This window comes from Lonchura striata, chromosome 5 (assembly GCF_050655825.1).
Source record: "Lonchura striata isolate lonStrDom1 chromosome 5, ASM5065582v1, whole genome shotgun sequence".
Lineage (NCBI taxonomy): Eukaryota > Metazoa > Chordata > Aves > Passeriformes > Estrildidae > Lonchura > Lonchura striata.
In genome coordinates this window covers 32,137,274-32,152,950 of record NC_140707.1, presented here as the reverse complement: position 1 = coordinate 32,152,950, position 15,677 = coordinate 32,137,274, and the positions used below count along the sequence as shown (strand labels likewise).

Here is a 15,677-nt window from a genome sequence, read left to right as displayed (position 1 = left end):
AAGTTAATGATTTGCCATTTGGTATAATCACAATAGATGTTATTATTGGGGATCCAGGTATTTTCTTGCTTGAAAACAGAGATATTTCCAAGAATCTCAGTTATATGCTGTGGAAAAAAAAAAAGAGACAGATTTATGTAAGGTGGGATAGAGGCCAGTCTATAGAATAGCAGAAGCTGATCTTTGTTGATGTGACTTTGACACAGTCAACAACAATAATTTTTCTACAGTAGGAATGGCTTAATTGGAACATGAAGCTGAGCAGGCAGAACCTGCAAAATAGGTGAAAATAACATGTCAACAGGGAGGTGGGGTAGGAAAGTTGTGAGGATATTTCTCAGAATATTTCTAAGAATATTTTCAGGATGTTTTATTTAGTTTTTATATACATACATACAGAGATGGTTTTGACCATGCTCAGTGTTAAAACTATGAAATAAGACTCTGACACTATGAATGTCAATTTGATAACCTTCATGTCATAATCAAATACAATTTGGTTAATTATATTTCACCTCTGAAATTTTATTCTTCTCTCTCCATTGGTTACAATGAATGACCTCTTTCTTCCTTTGAGTTCTTTCCTTCCAAGCAGTCTGCTTGGTCAATGCAAAATAAGCATAAAAGATTCCCAATTATACCAGTAGAGATTTTTTTTTTCCTCCTTTTGCCCTATCTGGTAGAAATGTCTTTGTAGTTTGAAAGCTAGTGAGGAATGGCTGTAGTCAGAAATAGCTGAAGTGGTCAAGAAAATTAAAGGCATTTACCTGCTTCTGCCATGCCTAGAGCTTTAGCTGAAAAAAAAGGGTACATTTCAAAAACTTTTTCTTATTAGTGCCTATTACATAATTTTGGCACATGTATTGGCTTATTCCACCTCTAGGATGTAGGCTGGACAGTACAGAGAGTTGGATACCTACCTAAATCATTGGCATGGGACAAAACACCCTGTCAGTGGCATTTTTACCTCTTCCTGTAGAAAGTGTGGTTCTGTGAGCTCTAAAAATCCTTTGCTCAGCGTAACAGCTGCACAGCTTTTCAGCCTCACTGCCAGACCCTGCCCTGGGACAACTGAGCCCTTAGAAGATTAACTCACATCTCCCCATAAAGTTTTCCTTATACATGGAGTATGTCTTAAGCAGCTACTTCCTATATCTTCATTCTTACTGTTTCCTGCTCCTCTGGAAAAATTTGGGCAATGGTCTGGCAAATCTTGGGAAAGTTGTGAGAGTTGGGTTAACTATATAATTGTGTTGTAGTATTCTATTATTATTAGAATTACTAATGTTGTTTTTACAATAGGTCTTCCTGTGCAAATATATGTTTGTTTTACACTTGTACCTACAAAGTTTGAACAGAACATGTTTGTTAAATCTATAGAAGTAGCTTCAGGAGAAGCAAAGAGAAGAACCTTTCATTGCACTTCTCATCTGAAATGCATCATTGACATGCAGTGGAGAGAATAAGCACTAAATTTAATTAATAATGGATTTTTTTCACCTTTCAGCTTTGAAAAGAGAATATTTCTCATATTCTGTAGCGTTTTATTTTATTAACCACACAAAGAGAAATAATGCTTCATTTAACTATGTCAAAACCAATCTAAACTCTCTGCTATTTACTTTCCTTTCTACAAATTTTAATGCATTTTTAATTCCACACCACTGGTTGGCAAACCAACCATTGAATTTATTGCTGCCCTGTAATGTATTTCAGTCATTTCCAATAAACCTGGACCTTAAGATGATTTATTATTATCTCTGTACACTATGAAAATGGATTTGCTGCCTGTGCTGGGTTTCAGCCCTTTCATTGCTATGGATAGATATGTATGAGATTGAAGAAACAAACAAAAATAACTAATCAGAATACAGAAAATTTCTAATTTTGTGTTCTTTTGTGAGAAAAAAAAACATGTTTGAGGAAGAAAATACAGAAAATTGTTGAGTTTTTTCATGCATTTAAAGGAAATTTTCCTGAAATTAGAGCAACAGGAAGATTAAAAGTTCTTTTAATAAGATTTTTTATTATAAAATCTGCGGGCCTTTTCTCTTTGAAATTAACCCTGACATATTTTGTAGCTACTTTCTTAAGCTATTATGGAAATGTATAAATTTATTTTGCAAAACTCTCTATGTTAAAAATTAATTTAAGATTTCAGAAAGAAGGTTAAAAATCATACAAAAATAAAATAACTGATGTATGATTAAAATATTGTATCAAAATGCATAATAAAACATCCTTGTCCTTTATTTTTTTTTTTTGTTTAAATACAAGAAGTTGTTGCAAGTTTCTTTTTCTGAAAGTCTCCTCAAAAATACCTTGTTCATCACATCTATTACAGGAAAATAATTGCCATCAAATCAAAGCATACTTTTTTATGTTAAGTTCTGTACAAGTCATAGTGGTAAGACAATTGAGTTCATGTTATTCTCATCCTTGATTTCTGAATAATTTCTTTGTGTCCTTAACATTTTTTCTGTTTTCCAAAATTTTTCTGTTCCTATATCTGACCGTTCCTTGTAACCCAACTTTTACATACTGAGTGTTTTTATGGGCAAGGAAAAAGATTTTCAGCTGCTCTTATGACTGGCAGTTGAGCAGTTTTTTCAATCTCAATCCTTCAAACTGAGTTTATTTTATTCAGAAGGTGCCCAAGGAATGTCAGGTGAAAGTGAACAAATCTTCATTTATTCCTGCTTGTGGATAGAGGCTCTCAGTTTCTGGAGCAGATATTTTGTGAACTCCTGTAGTCTTTTATAATGATTAACCTTTCTTAGAAGGACTAGTAAAACTTTTAAAGTTACTTTCAGCCTATTTTGAAGGGAGGAATTATTTCAGAAAACGATATCCTACAAAATATCCTTGAGATACTTGCTGTCTGTACTAGTCTAAATTAACCATGTTTGTCTTTAATAACTACACTGTATGGCCTCTGTGCTGGACTTTGGTTACAGAAAGATGCCATTAGGCAAGCTTGATTGCCTCCTAATATCTCATGTATTCTGAAAAATCAGCTATTTTAGCTTTACAGTGTTTACCTTATAAGAAGTTACAGCCTCCACCCAGCCAGCTGACACTGCAGACAGTTTTTGTCAAGCCTATCATATCTTCATACATCTTCATCTCTGTGGTAAATCTTGTTTCTGTAGAACCTGAGTGTAAAGTACCCACACGGCACATAGGAACAAATCTGTTCTTAAAAATTACTTTGGTAATGTAAAAATACACTTGGCACTTTGTGACTCAGCTTATCTATTTTTAAAAAGTAGATAATGGCAAGATATATGCTAATCATTTTTTGCTCCCAGTGTGTTACTAGCAATAATTCTACTAGATATGTATTGAAATCAGCTCTTCTGAGAAGTTCGTGATCTAATAGATGTAAATTTGCTAAGGTTTTTAAAGCATCTTGGAAATTCATGGATTGAGATTAAATTAGTCCCCCCTCATGATATTCTGCAGTAATCTACATTCTAATCAGTAGGAGATACAAGTGTAAGCTAGATTGCAAATGGAATGCAATTATAAATTAGATTACAGAAGAAAGGGATCTCATTTACATTTTATGTGTCAGGTAGTTTTTTTCATAGCAAGAATAAAAATTAAATGCCAATCCATATTTTCTAATGAAAATTAAAGAATTCATACAAAGCTAATTTGTTTTGGTTTTTTTGGGGTTTGGGTATTTTTGTTTGTTTTGTTTTGGGTTTATTTTGCTTTGTTTTATTTTTATTCTACTTGTTATTCTCTTGGATTTTCTGCCTTTATGATTAGGTGTCATTCTCAAAGCAGATGGGAAAAGCAGTGAGAGGCAATCTCCACTTACATTTATGCATTCTTTTTGGTGTTCTTCTTCATATTGGTGGCATACTTCCCCTTATGTTGAACTTTATCAGTATCTGACCTTAAAATCTCAGAGGTGGTAGGATAAAAGAATAAACATTTTTAAGGTGTGGATAAGAGCTGTGAGAATTATTAGAGGTCAGAGGATTTACAAGGAAAGATTAATTGAGCCTGGTATGTAGTATAGAGTTTAGCAGAATGAATTGAGTTTTGGAAAAAGGATCAAAGGGAGAGCTGTATAATCACCTCTAAAGGATATTAACTGCAATGGCTGAATTGGGCTAGTCAGTCACAGACCCCATGTGGACACTGCAGAGAAATATTTTCAGAGCTCCAGGTATAGAAAGAAAGAAGTTATCCTGTCTTCTAGGAAAAAAGTGCAGGTCATTTGATACCTTGGTATCAAATGATGATAAGGAGTTCAAGTAATTTTATGATTTGAAACAGACCTCTTGAACTGGCTTACTTGAATACAGATAACTCTTCTACCATTGTCTTTTATGAGGCAGGCAAAATCAGCCCCAAATGCCAGAACAATTTAACACAAAAAATTGTAAGTACCACCACCAAACAGTGGAACACAATTGTGATGAACTGATTTATTTGGATCCTTTGGAACTGGATGTAGCTGAGTCAAGATGCAAATCTCAATTCAATATTGTAGATTTTTTGTGCAGAAGTTTATGTCAAGTTTCATGTTGAAAGTCTTTTCCATACATACTGTAAAACTATACAAACACCATTCCTCTAAATATCCACCCAAAATGTGAATTTTTCATCTTGAATTTGATTATTATTTGAGCTGAACGTTTCAACTTCACGTTTTCTGAAGCTCTTGAAACCCATCAAGATCAATTTTCTTCCACTTTCTGCCCTACAGCATGTTTTTATCTCTGCAAAATACCATTTGTACATTGGAAAGGAAAAAGAAAATCAGCATGGTGACACAGTGAAACACATTGCTCAGAGAGATTGTGGAGTATAATCCTGGGGAACATGCTCTGGCTGACCCTGCTTTCAGAGGAGAGCTTAGATGAGATGATCTCCAGAGTCCTCTTCCACCTTCAAGTATTTTGTGATTGTTTGAACTTTGGCTCCCCTATCTGAATAATAATTAGAAACTTTTGTCATGTTTTACAATATGTATTTTTTTTCTTTCTAAAGAACATTGGTTGCAATAAATCCTTTGGAACCCTTGATTGAAAATGATTTTTTAAAATTTTTTTTTCAATTTCAAGAGCTGAATAAACTTCAGCATATCTAATTTAAACTTTAATTCAACAGACAGTCTTTTAAAACGCTGTTGGGTTGTAAGAAAACCATACTTTTTTATTTTTCTGGCATATTAATTTGGACTGGTTTATTACTGGATTCTCTGTAATAATTGGGTTCACACATTGGAATTGTTTTCATGTGTTAAAGTTATAAAAGTGGTGCTTGCTAATGATTTTTAGTTTTATTCTTTAAATAAAAAATAATCAATTTATGTGATTTTAGTTGCTAACAGGTGCAGAAATACTTTTTGCAGTCAATCTCCAGTACTGGTATTTATTTTGGTAGAAAGAGAAGTCTAATAAAAATGAAAGACCAATTTACCCTAAATTATTGTAGGGGCTTCCTTCAGTCTAGCACACTAAAATGTTTCATTCCTGAAGAATTGGTTTAGCTGTTAAGAAATCAAGAAATAAATGCTGCAAACCTCAATCAGTCAAAGGAATTTAAATACCTCAGGGGGAAAGTTGAAATGAAAATAGATGAGCTGTTTTCAAATGCTGACAAACGGGAAAAACAATATGGTAGGTTTGGGGTTTGCCCCCACTGAAATCCCTGAGTTTATCTTGGCTTGCAGCATTTTCAGCAATCACTCTAATTATCTAATTGTGTGGATTGTGGATTATGATGTGGTGACTGTGGTTTGGTTTTGTTGATTTTTTACTCTTGATTGAGGTACGTGGTTGGTCTCAGCATCTTCACAGCCTCAGAAAACTCTGTGGCAATGTCTGTCTTTCTATGTAAGGGCACGTGTTACTGTTTTGAAAGTAGCTGTGTCAAAGTTGTGCACATCAAGTTGTAATCTAAGATGCCTGGTGGGATAAAAGACCTTTTGCAAAGAAGCGACAAAATTATAATCCATCCAAAATCTATTTTATGAAGTGTGTCTCTAATTCCATGTGCATAACTTTCCAGGAATAAAGAGGAAACGACTAATATTGATCCCTTCATCTGCCAAGAGACAAGAGTCTGAAATTTGTAATACTTTACATTGCAGGGTTGCCAGCATTAGGACAATATCTGGATTAACTAATAAAACAGTTTTCTTCTAGGTACTAATGATAGCTCCTACCCAGATGGGAGGAAAAATTAGATTTTATTAAGTCTTTTAAACTACTGTTCAGACGGAGTTTTACCTTTTGTGTAAGTTTTTATTTTCCATGTCCTTTGTGAAATAATTTGGGTTTGAAAAGTATTACAGAACTTCCATAGTATCTGATAAACCATGTGAGTCTCATGTTGTAATCCTATTGCAACATTGTCTTGTATGCATGTAAACTATTTTTCAGTATTGTAGGTGTTAAAGGAAGGTATTTTAAGACATTATTTGGAAGACCATGTTTCACCTTGTTCATAATCTTCATTCCTGCTGTCACTGGAAAAGTGCAGACATCCCAAATATCTGCTGTCTAGGGTGCTGATGATAAAACTTGCATCATTCTACATTCACCATGTGTATTCATTTCCCACAAAAGCATTTACTCTAAGAACATAAGTTATTTCTGTTTATTTACAAAGTATTTGTTTATAGACTACAAAACCTCTATAGAGAAAAAAAACAAAAAATCTCCCTTTCCCATATTCCTCTTTATATGGGATTTTACAAAAGAAGTATTAGTCAATTTAATATATCTGTAACTTTTTTTGGATGAATAGACTCAACTAATTTCTTTTTTAGTTATAGAATATTGTAATTAGGCTTAAAAGAAGTGGTTGTGAATTCCAGGTAATTTCTTGTACATATGACTTGTAAAATCTCTTTAATCTCTGCCCTTTCTAGTCTCAAATATTAATGAGAATATTTGTGGTATTGTCTTTAAAAATCATACTCACATCTTGACTCAAAAGTTGAAAAAAAAATTGCGTGTATATTTTTGCTGTCTTTGAAAGGTAGTGACAGGGTATGAGACCCCCATAGGAAAATAAAAGGTAGAAAAAGTTAATGCATTCATCTAGTTAAAAATATTATTTCTTCTAATACTGTATAAAACTAGATGAAGTTTTATCTGAAATTTTCACCAAAGTTTTGGAAGAAAAGTGTTGAAATTTGAATTTATGGCAAATAAGAATTAGTCAGTCTATATTTCACTGTGTAACTCAGATTCTCCTCCAAATTAATTCATGATTGGAAGACCCAGACTCACCTGCAGAGATAAACACTGATTTTATTTTTTTCACAAGCTGCAATAATAAACCTCTTCATACAGGTCTTATTTATGTTTTGCTTTTGTGATTTTCTCCACACACCTATAATAGATGGATAAAATGTGATTACACTGAGTGGGTAAGTAATGCTTTATTTTCAACACTTTTCACCTGTCTGAAATCAGATTGGTAACTTTTTCAATCTATTAGTTATTTGCAAATATTTTGTGTTTAAATTACAGTAATAATTCTTATGTAGTTCAGTAAACAGCGACTTAATATGGGTTTTTGAATTTTTAAATATGAAAGAAATTATTATATAAATCTGACTTCAGCTTCTTCTCTGAATAAATACATTGAATGAATTGAAAATATTTTGCTGCAAGTGTTTACAGTCTGCCAGTAATTTTTGTGAAAGATCCCTTCTAGTAAGCCTATTTACTAGACTATGTTCAGAAGGAAAAAAACTCAAAAAAAAAAACCAAAATAAAACAAACAAAAAAAAGCTCAGTTAAAAAAAAACCACCCAAACAAACCAATTGGAAGGTGAAAATTTAAAATTCATAAGGCAATAATATCTGCCTAACATTAGTAATGATATTACATTGCATTAACTGTCAAGTGAGTACAGAGATATAATTTTTTTACCCTGAAATACCTTGGTCTGCACTAAAGAAAAGTATAAATCTAGTTTATCCTGCTCACTGTGCCAAAAAAGTGTTCAGAGTCTCCTATCAGTGGATAGAACTACCAAAGACCAAGGTTCAAGTCCTCTCGTGTTTGGAGAGGTACCTTCATCTGTTCTTTCTTAGGCAGAAGCAATGAGGAGGAATGCCTCTCAAAAAGCCTTCCCTTCTTTAAGGAAGGGAGCCATCTCAAAGAGCTGACACTGCTGAGTGTAGTTTCCATGAATGCTTTTCTACTGAGCAACAGGCTTGCATCTGAGAACGGTAATGGCCGAGAGAATGGCCTTTGCCCTTCTTTAAACCTGCTTTTTCTGACACCAGGATCTCCGAGGATTTAGGCACTCTTAGTGCTTTAATGCAACATCCATTCAACATGCTGAAAGATTGCATTCAGTTCAGACTGGCTTAAGCAAATGGGAAGGTATACAAAACACTGGTCTTGCTCATTTTGTTGGAAGAACAATATTTTATACAAATAATTGGATCCATTTATTGTCCTGCTTTTATTATTCAGTTTTTGAGAAAGGCAAGTAATAAAGCTGACTATTGTACATTCCTGAAGTAGAAGGAAAAGTAGTTAACTCTGGGAATATTTAGATTTTCTTTTGACTCTGCACTTTTGAACATTCAGTCAATTATATTTTATGATACTGTTAATTTTATTCTGCATTTCTTCCTAAGAAAATATACTAATACCTTTTTTTCATATTTACTGTGTTTACAGGAAATGAAAAAATTATCTTAAGGAATTTTGGAGAAGCACTTTTAGAGGTCTTGCTGATGAGTGCAGAATGGAATTAAGCAAAGGGCTAGTGACAAATAATATAAAAACTGTCAATTAAGAAGTTAGATTGATCTTGGTTAAAGTGTTTATCATTAATTGACTTTTTTCAAGAATATGAACAAATATTCTCTGTGGTCTCAGAAGCTTTATCCCATCAGGACATACATTGCTAGGTATGGTACACAAATGTGTGATGGATGTAATTTGACAATGTTCTTATTACAGAAGTCTTTTCTGTGTATGAGCATTATCTGTGTAGACTATGCACACACATATTTAATTACTTTTTTAAAATATATAATACTCTAAAAATTTTGGATTATGAGCTTTGAATTAAAAAATCTGCAAGCTCTCACCTAATGGCCCTGAAATTTATTTTTATTCTACAGACATACAGTTAATCAAGATACACTGTCCCTGATAAAAATATTTCTTCTCAGGATGTTAAGACTGCACATCCATTGTTGTCTTCCTAGGGAGACAAAAAGCCATGAGTTTTCTGTTGCTAAGGAGGGCTGGAATCCATATGTCTAGTATCTTACATTATCTTCATTATTGTAGTATCATAGAATTCTCAAAACAGATGGGGAAATGTACAATGAAATTAGATTCAAAATCACACAGGAAGTCAATAGCTGACATAGAAACTTAAATGATTCTCTCAGTTTGTTTAATATAAAATTGTCCCTTCATTGTAAGAAAGATGCATTATCTGAAGAAGCTTGTGCATAAAATTTCCAGAAATCATAACAAGCTGTTAATATATGGCAAAATGAAAGGCTCATAATTATCAAGGTTTCCCTGCTTGAAGATTAGGTTATTGTTCTCTTGAAGCTACCTTTTCAATTTTTTTTTTTCAATCAGAAAATGAGAAATGACCCTGACATTTGCCATCCCCTAAGTCTTCTACTTCCTAACACGGGTTCTGAAAACTGTTGATCTAACAGTATATGATATTTATTAATGATATTTAATTGCATGATATAGACTGCATCTGGTATTTCACTGTATACTGGAAAGTACTCATGCTTTTCAGCATTGTTATTTTTTTCCCCTATGGTCAGGGTTAATGCAGGTCTTGGTTTGTAATAACAGATATAAAAACAAAATTTTAATTACCCATCTGTATCCTCATTTTCATCTCCATTTCTTCTTTATTTTTAGACTATACTGTTTTATAGACTGTGATTATGATTTCTTTTATGGAATCTTTTACTTTCAGAGTCCCATAAAAAGCTTTGCATACACTTGGACTGGAGATGTACTAGAGCTACAATGGGGTTGCTGTTGGATCCTGCAGAAATAGGGAAGCATATCCCAGGAATTGGATTTTACAGATCAAATCTAGTACAAAAAGTTAAGTATATTCTGCAGCCAAAATGCTATTAGGGCATATACTTCTGCCTTTAAGGTACCAAATCTTTTAATCAGCATAAAACACTGCTCCTTTGGACTGCAAATAATTGAAGCTATTTATCATGTGCTTAGCAGTTAAATGAACTATTTCTCTGCTGGAATGCTACAGCTGTTTGTTAACACTGCACAGTTTCAGAAGAGTTTAAGTGAAAAAAGAGAAAACAATCTGCTTAAAATGTAGGTAATTTGCTGAGACTATGATTAGTTCTGAAGCCTCTAGAACCAATGATAGCCAGATTTTCTCCAAAAGCATGGCATTTCAATAATTTTTTGTGGCTAGTGATGAGCTTGAGATGAAAGGATTGTGTTCATTAGAGGTTTTACATGCCAATCTTAGATGCTGGCTTAGATTGTTTCTCTGAAAAAAGGATTCCAACCTGGCTAATGTGTTGCTGATACTGCATTCAGAAATACACCATGTTTTTTGTGATGTTTCTATCCAAGTACAGCTAATACTGCTCTAGCATTGTTTTACAATCAGAGCCTGAGACTGTATTGTAATATTATTACAGCTGTTTGCAATAAAGGTAGTGTGTTGTTTTTACAAAATTATTTAGATTTTACGCTGTAGTGATAGTATTACAGCATATCTAGTTACCTTTTTTTTTCTCCTCCTGATTATGATATGGACTTAATTTGGTTAATTTGTCTGTCAGTTAAACCTCCAGTGGCATATTTCTTTTCTTTTATAGATCTTTATCTTGGTAGATATGCTTGAATGGTAGTGTTTCCTGGATTAATTTTGGCACCAAGGTTTTATCCTATCTCCAGTTCTGATGTTTAATCCAACATGATAATGTGTTTTTGCAAAGCATGGAGACTTGTGTGTTAGTGGGCAGCAACAGGCACTTCAGAATTTGGAAGCTGTTTCTAGAATCTCCACCTTATGTTGTCTAAAATGGAAATTACTTTATTAAAAATAACTTGATTCGCCTCAGTGCACCTGTTTCTATGCAACAGCAAAGGCACCTGTGTCCTATTAATACATTATGCAGCACATTTGGAAATGTTATAACTCAGGTGGATTATCCTCCTGGGAACCACATACATTGCTCCTGCCTCGGCTCTTTCTCTGTCTATATGTCAAGTTGTTAAATGATTTTTGGGTTACTTCAATGTGTTTGCAGCTTGAATTCTTAAAATGTGCTACTCAGGCAAGTAAGAGGAAACTTATTCCAGATGGCTGGTAGCAGATCTCCATGTTTTTCTATATTCTAGTTGTCCAATGTCTATTTTGAATTCATCCATTCTTTGGTACTGCCATTTAAAATGAGAAGTACATAGCTGGTAGGTCATCTACAGTTGCTTGTTTCTAACTCAGACTGTTGTTCAGCTGGAAATTGTAATCTCTCATGCTGCTTCTTGTCTAGATCTATTATTTTTGTTATATTATCAAAGGTTTTGGCAATACATTTAAGAGGATTTGCTATTTTATTATTGTACAAATATTAGTTTATTTTTTACATTAACATATGACAACTGTAACTCAAGCTTCAGGTAACTTCCATAGAAAAGATAAACAAGAAATTAACTTATTTTGCCCTGAATCTTACGAATGTAGCTTTAATGCCAATAATGTAAATTGACATCAAGGCTATGGAAATAGGTTCCATATTACTTGTTAGTTAAATATGATGTGAAGGTTTTTTTCTGCTGTGGCATCATTATGTATGGCTAGAAGTAGCATATTAAGAAATGGCCATACAGCTACTTTTCATATTTAGTAGCCAAAACTGACTGTGTGGAGTATTAATCCTACCTAAGTTATGAAACTCAATGGTGATCATCCAAGGTCTTTATGTCTGCTGATTTAGAATAACACCTTCTCTTAGCTACTTCACAGTTTCTCCTAATTCAGTATTTTAAAAGATAACTCTTACTAAATAGGTTTTTGCTGTGTTATACAGCAAGGAAACCCACTCTGAGTAGTTTATCAATCATTCAGGATCAGTTGGACTCTATTAAAAGAGACCTGAATAGGATAAGTAGGCTAGCTCTATCTTCAAAAATAAGATGAAGATAGCAACTAATTCCTGACATATTTATCTAGCCTGTACTTAAAACCATCACCTAGACTTCAAAGGATCCCTTGCCTGACAGGTAGGTCTTATGAAATCTCATGAACCTGATTTTCTTTTTTAAGAATATGTTTAGGTCTTTTTCTTGTTGTAGTTATTTTCTTCCTGTCTTCTAATGACTTATTAAGTTGATGGAAGTTTGAACTGCTGATGTCCTTGAGAAGATGTGATTGATGTCCATTCACAGTGCTTTAATTGTATTTATTTGGTTGTAAACATAAATTATAAATATTATATCCTTATAGACATGCTTTTTAACTTGGTGTCTTAGGTGGGAGGAACACAGTAACAGGTGTCTTTTCCTTTCTTTGAATTTAAAAAAATGGCTGGTATAGAATGTATAGAGAAAGTATGGCTTGTGCTAGAACTCAGCTGTCAGTGAGTGAGGTTAGTAAGGAATTTTTGCCCACTATCAGAGCAGTAAGGACCTAGTTGGTTGGTTGTTTTTTTGAGTCCCATTCCAGACTTGGAGGAGTCTCTGTTGTTATGGAGTGAAATGCTTACAAGTGGTTGTAAGTGACTGTTGGGAGAACTGTGTAAAATAAGAGAACTAATGTGAAAGATCTGTTTTATAGCTGTCATAGCTCCAATAAAAATTCTGTTCGTATAGTGTTCTTCCTAACAGGCTTTTCAGGAGCTTTTAAATTAATTAATGCCCTGTCATCCCTTTAAATGGTTCTTACATGTTTTAGTTCATTGGAAAGATTGTGAGACATTCTGTTTGCATTCTTCCTAAAGAAAAGAAAATTATATCAGTCTCCAGGGCAGCCAGTTTAGATATAATTACATACTAACCACCACTTTTTTTTTCCCCTGTAGAAGTCAAGCTTATTAATTATTTTCTTTTTTATTGTTATTTCTTTGAAAAATACATTTTCACTTACTTGCTCTTTGCTCTGTGTGAAATGGAAGCTGATGTTGTCTCTGTAGAGCAGATGCCTTCATTTCTCAGAGTGTTCCAATTGAAATCCAAATTCCAAGTGCTTACATGGAACAAATAATTTTTATTTTCTTTTTCTGATGCTTTCCTAGATGAGTCCCTTGTCAAATCCTGACAATTTGTGAAGATAGAACATTTTGGTAGAAGGTATACTCTGTTCTCATGAGAGTGAAAACTTGTATGACAACTGCAGCATATGATGTATAAAATGGTTGTGTTACTCTGTTAACCACACACCGTGTCTGCTTCTACCATGTTTTATCAGTCTTATTTTTCTGCTAGAAGCAGAGAAATTGTGTCCATAACTGAAGAAGTATGAAGCTAATTTTGATTAAATAGCTCTTTTGATGTAAAAAATATTTAAGAAAGGATCATGGTTTGTTTGTAGAATGAATTTCTTTAAAGGACTAAAGGACTGTTGTAACTGCCAACATACAACCCAAAAAGTGAGTTAGGAATAGGATTTGTAAATGGACCAAGGCAGTACTATGGATATAGGATTTTAAAAATCTCAGTAATGTGCTCTTATTCTTGTACAGTTTTCAAAGTAGAAAGCTTCTCTTACTGTTTGTATGTACATTCATACATGAGATTCCTTCAGGACTGATCATCCTGAGTGAATCAGTGTCAATGATTGTAACTGTGAAATTAACAGTTTTAATGTTGGTTACTAGTCTGCCTTTGAAATTCGTCCTAAGCCTCGTTCCTAGCAAGAGTTCAAACATTTAAGTATAGAATCATTTTTCTTGAGATAAGAATTAACTGAAAATATAGTAATCACATTTACTGGCTTTTGGATCTGGTTTTTGTGTGTCATGGGCTTTTTTGTTCTGTAGTCTTCTATTTGGCTAAATTAGAAATGAAAGTTTGAAGTTTTCACTACTAGAGACAACTCTTACAATTATTTTATTTGTTATTTAGGATTCTTGTCATATCACCGTGCTGATTCAAGTCTGTAGCCCACTACAGTATTTTAAATTGACATTTGATTCTGCCATATGTCATTCTGTGTTATGGCACACCAGAGTAATATCGTGTTTTATCAAGTTTATCAATACTTAATTTATCCTTAACATAGTTTTATCTAATCCATCTATTCATTTGACTTATGCTCTTAGTCACTAAATGCCAGAGCACAGACACATGGTTTCTCCTGGAAGATGCTATTTTGATGCTTTACTTTAAAAGAAGTTTGGTAATAGTTTAACCAAAAGGTAATTCTGTTGCATTATAGCATTTCTCAGATAAAATTTCAAATGGGTTTATTTGGAGATTTTACCAAAAAGCTATGGGGATTTTTCTAGAAGATTGAAAGGCTAGGGCTTGAATGTGTGAATTAACGGAGTAGTTTTTTTTTTTTTTTTTTTGGTTTAGTCTCTCACTGTCTGTGTTGGGTTTATTTAGCCAGTATTACCTAATTATGACATTAAGGTTGTTTCTGTTCATTTGGATTCTAATAAAGTCAGGGCAGGGAATCAGAACAAAATTCATCAAGAAAAATGAAGAGGCATGACTGGTTAACAGAGTTTGTATCCCCATTATGTCACACAACACAGCAAAACAGTTTTCAGAAAATGCATTGCTGAATAAAGAAGAACAGATAGACAACAACTATAACAGATAAAACAATGTTCTGGGGAGATTATATTTTTTATAATATCATAATATTTTTCTTTTATTAAAAAAGCCGTGCATTTCAAAGTGGCTAATTAGGGCATAGGAAAGAACATTTCTGGTCTGAAGTGATTTGTCCATTCAATCATGCTGTACAAAACACTAAGCATAACAGCTCAAATAAGGTGGAAAATTTCTTAGCTAAAAAGAAATGAATCCATGGAAAAGAGGTTGATTTTGCTCATATCTATCTGGAGGTTGGTTGTTCACTTTGTTTTACTGCTGCCTTGCCTACAATAAGTCAGCACAACAAAAATGAAAACTTGACAATACTGGAAGTGTTTTACTAGAAACCAAATTATCTTGAAAATGAGATGTAAATGCATAGAAGGGGAATATATAAAAGGACAGAAATTTTAATGTTATTGTCACCTCTAGGAATGCCATGAATAATTTGCTTCTTCTGTTCCTTTAATCCGCTCTTACATAGAATGCTATTCTGACTGAATGTTATGGATTCTGGAGGAAGCTCAGTCTGGTACTTAGAAAAATAAAGTTAGGAAGTTCTGCTGTCTTGTCTGTATTTTCCATTTAATGTAACCCTTTAAAATGCACATACATACATGTCCTTTGAAATGACCTATGGAAAAGAAAATTTTGTGAACACTGTGTGAATATATTTTCACAATGGATAATTGTGGCAGGAGCCTGACTTTTTAACATGATACATTATATTTTTTCTATGATCTCTTGGTCACTAAAAAGTTAATCTAAAGCCCAGTAAAGTGCATGAAATTATTTTTTCCATTGTGTTTCCTCTCAGGTTACAGTCACTTGTGTAATGGAAATCAATGAGATTTTTTTATGTATGTGGTAAAAAGCTATTTACTAAAACA

At 33.3% G+C, this 15,677-nt stretch overlaps 1 protein-coding gene across 18 annotated transcripts in view; it reads left to right on the top strand.

The window, feature by feature from the left end:
* LRRC4C (leucine rich repeat containing 4C) overlaps window positions 1-15,677 on the top strand; it is a 487,862-nt gene that overhangs the window by 352,733 nt on the left and 119,452 nt on the right. Inside the window, exon 1 of one of the 18 annotated variants that reach the window (XM_021540318.4) lies at window positions 10,308-10,326. The exons of the other annotated variants lie outside the window; for them this stretch is intronic. The gene's annotated coding sequence lies outside the window, so the exon portion shown is untranslated. Of the gene's footprint in view, window positions 1-10,307; window positions 10,327-15,677 lie in introns of those variants that run through there. 18 annotated transcript variants of the gene reach the window in all.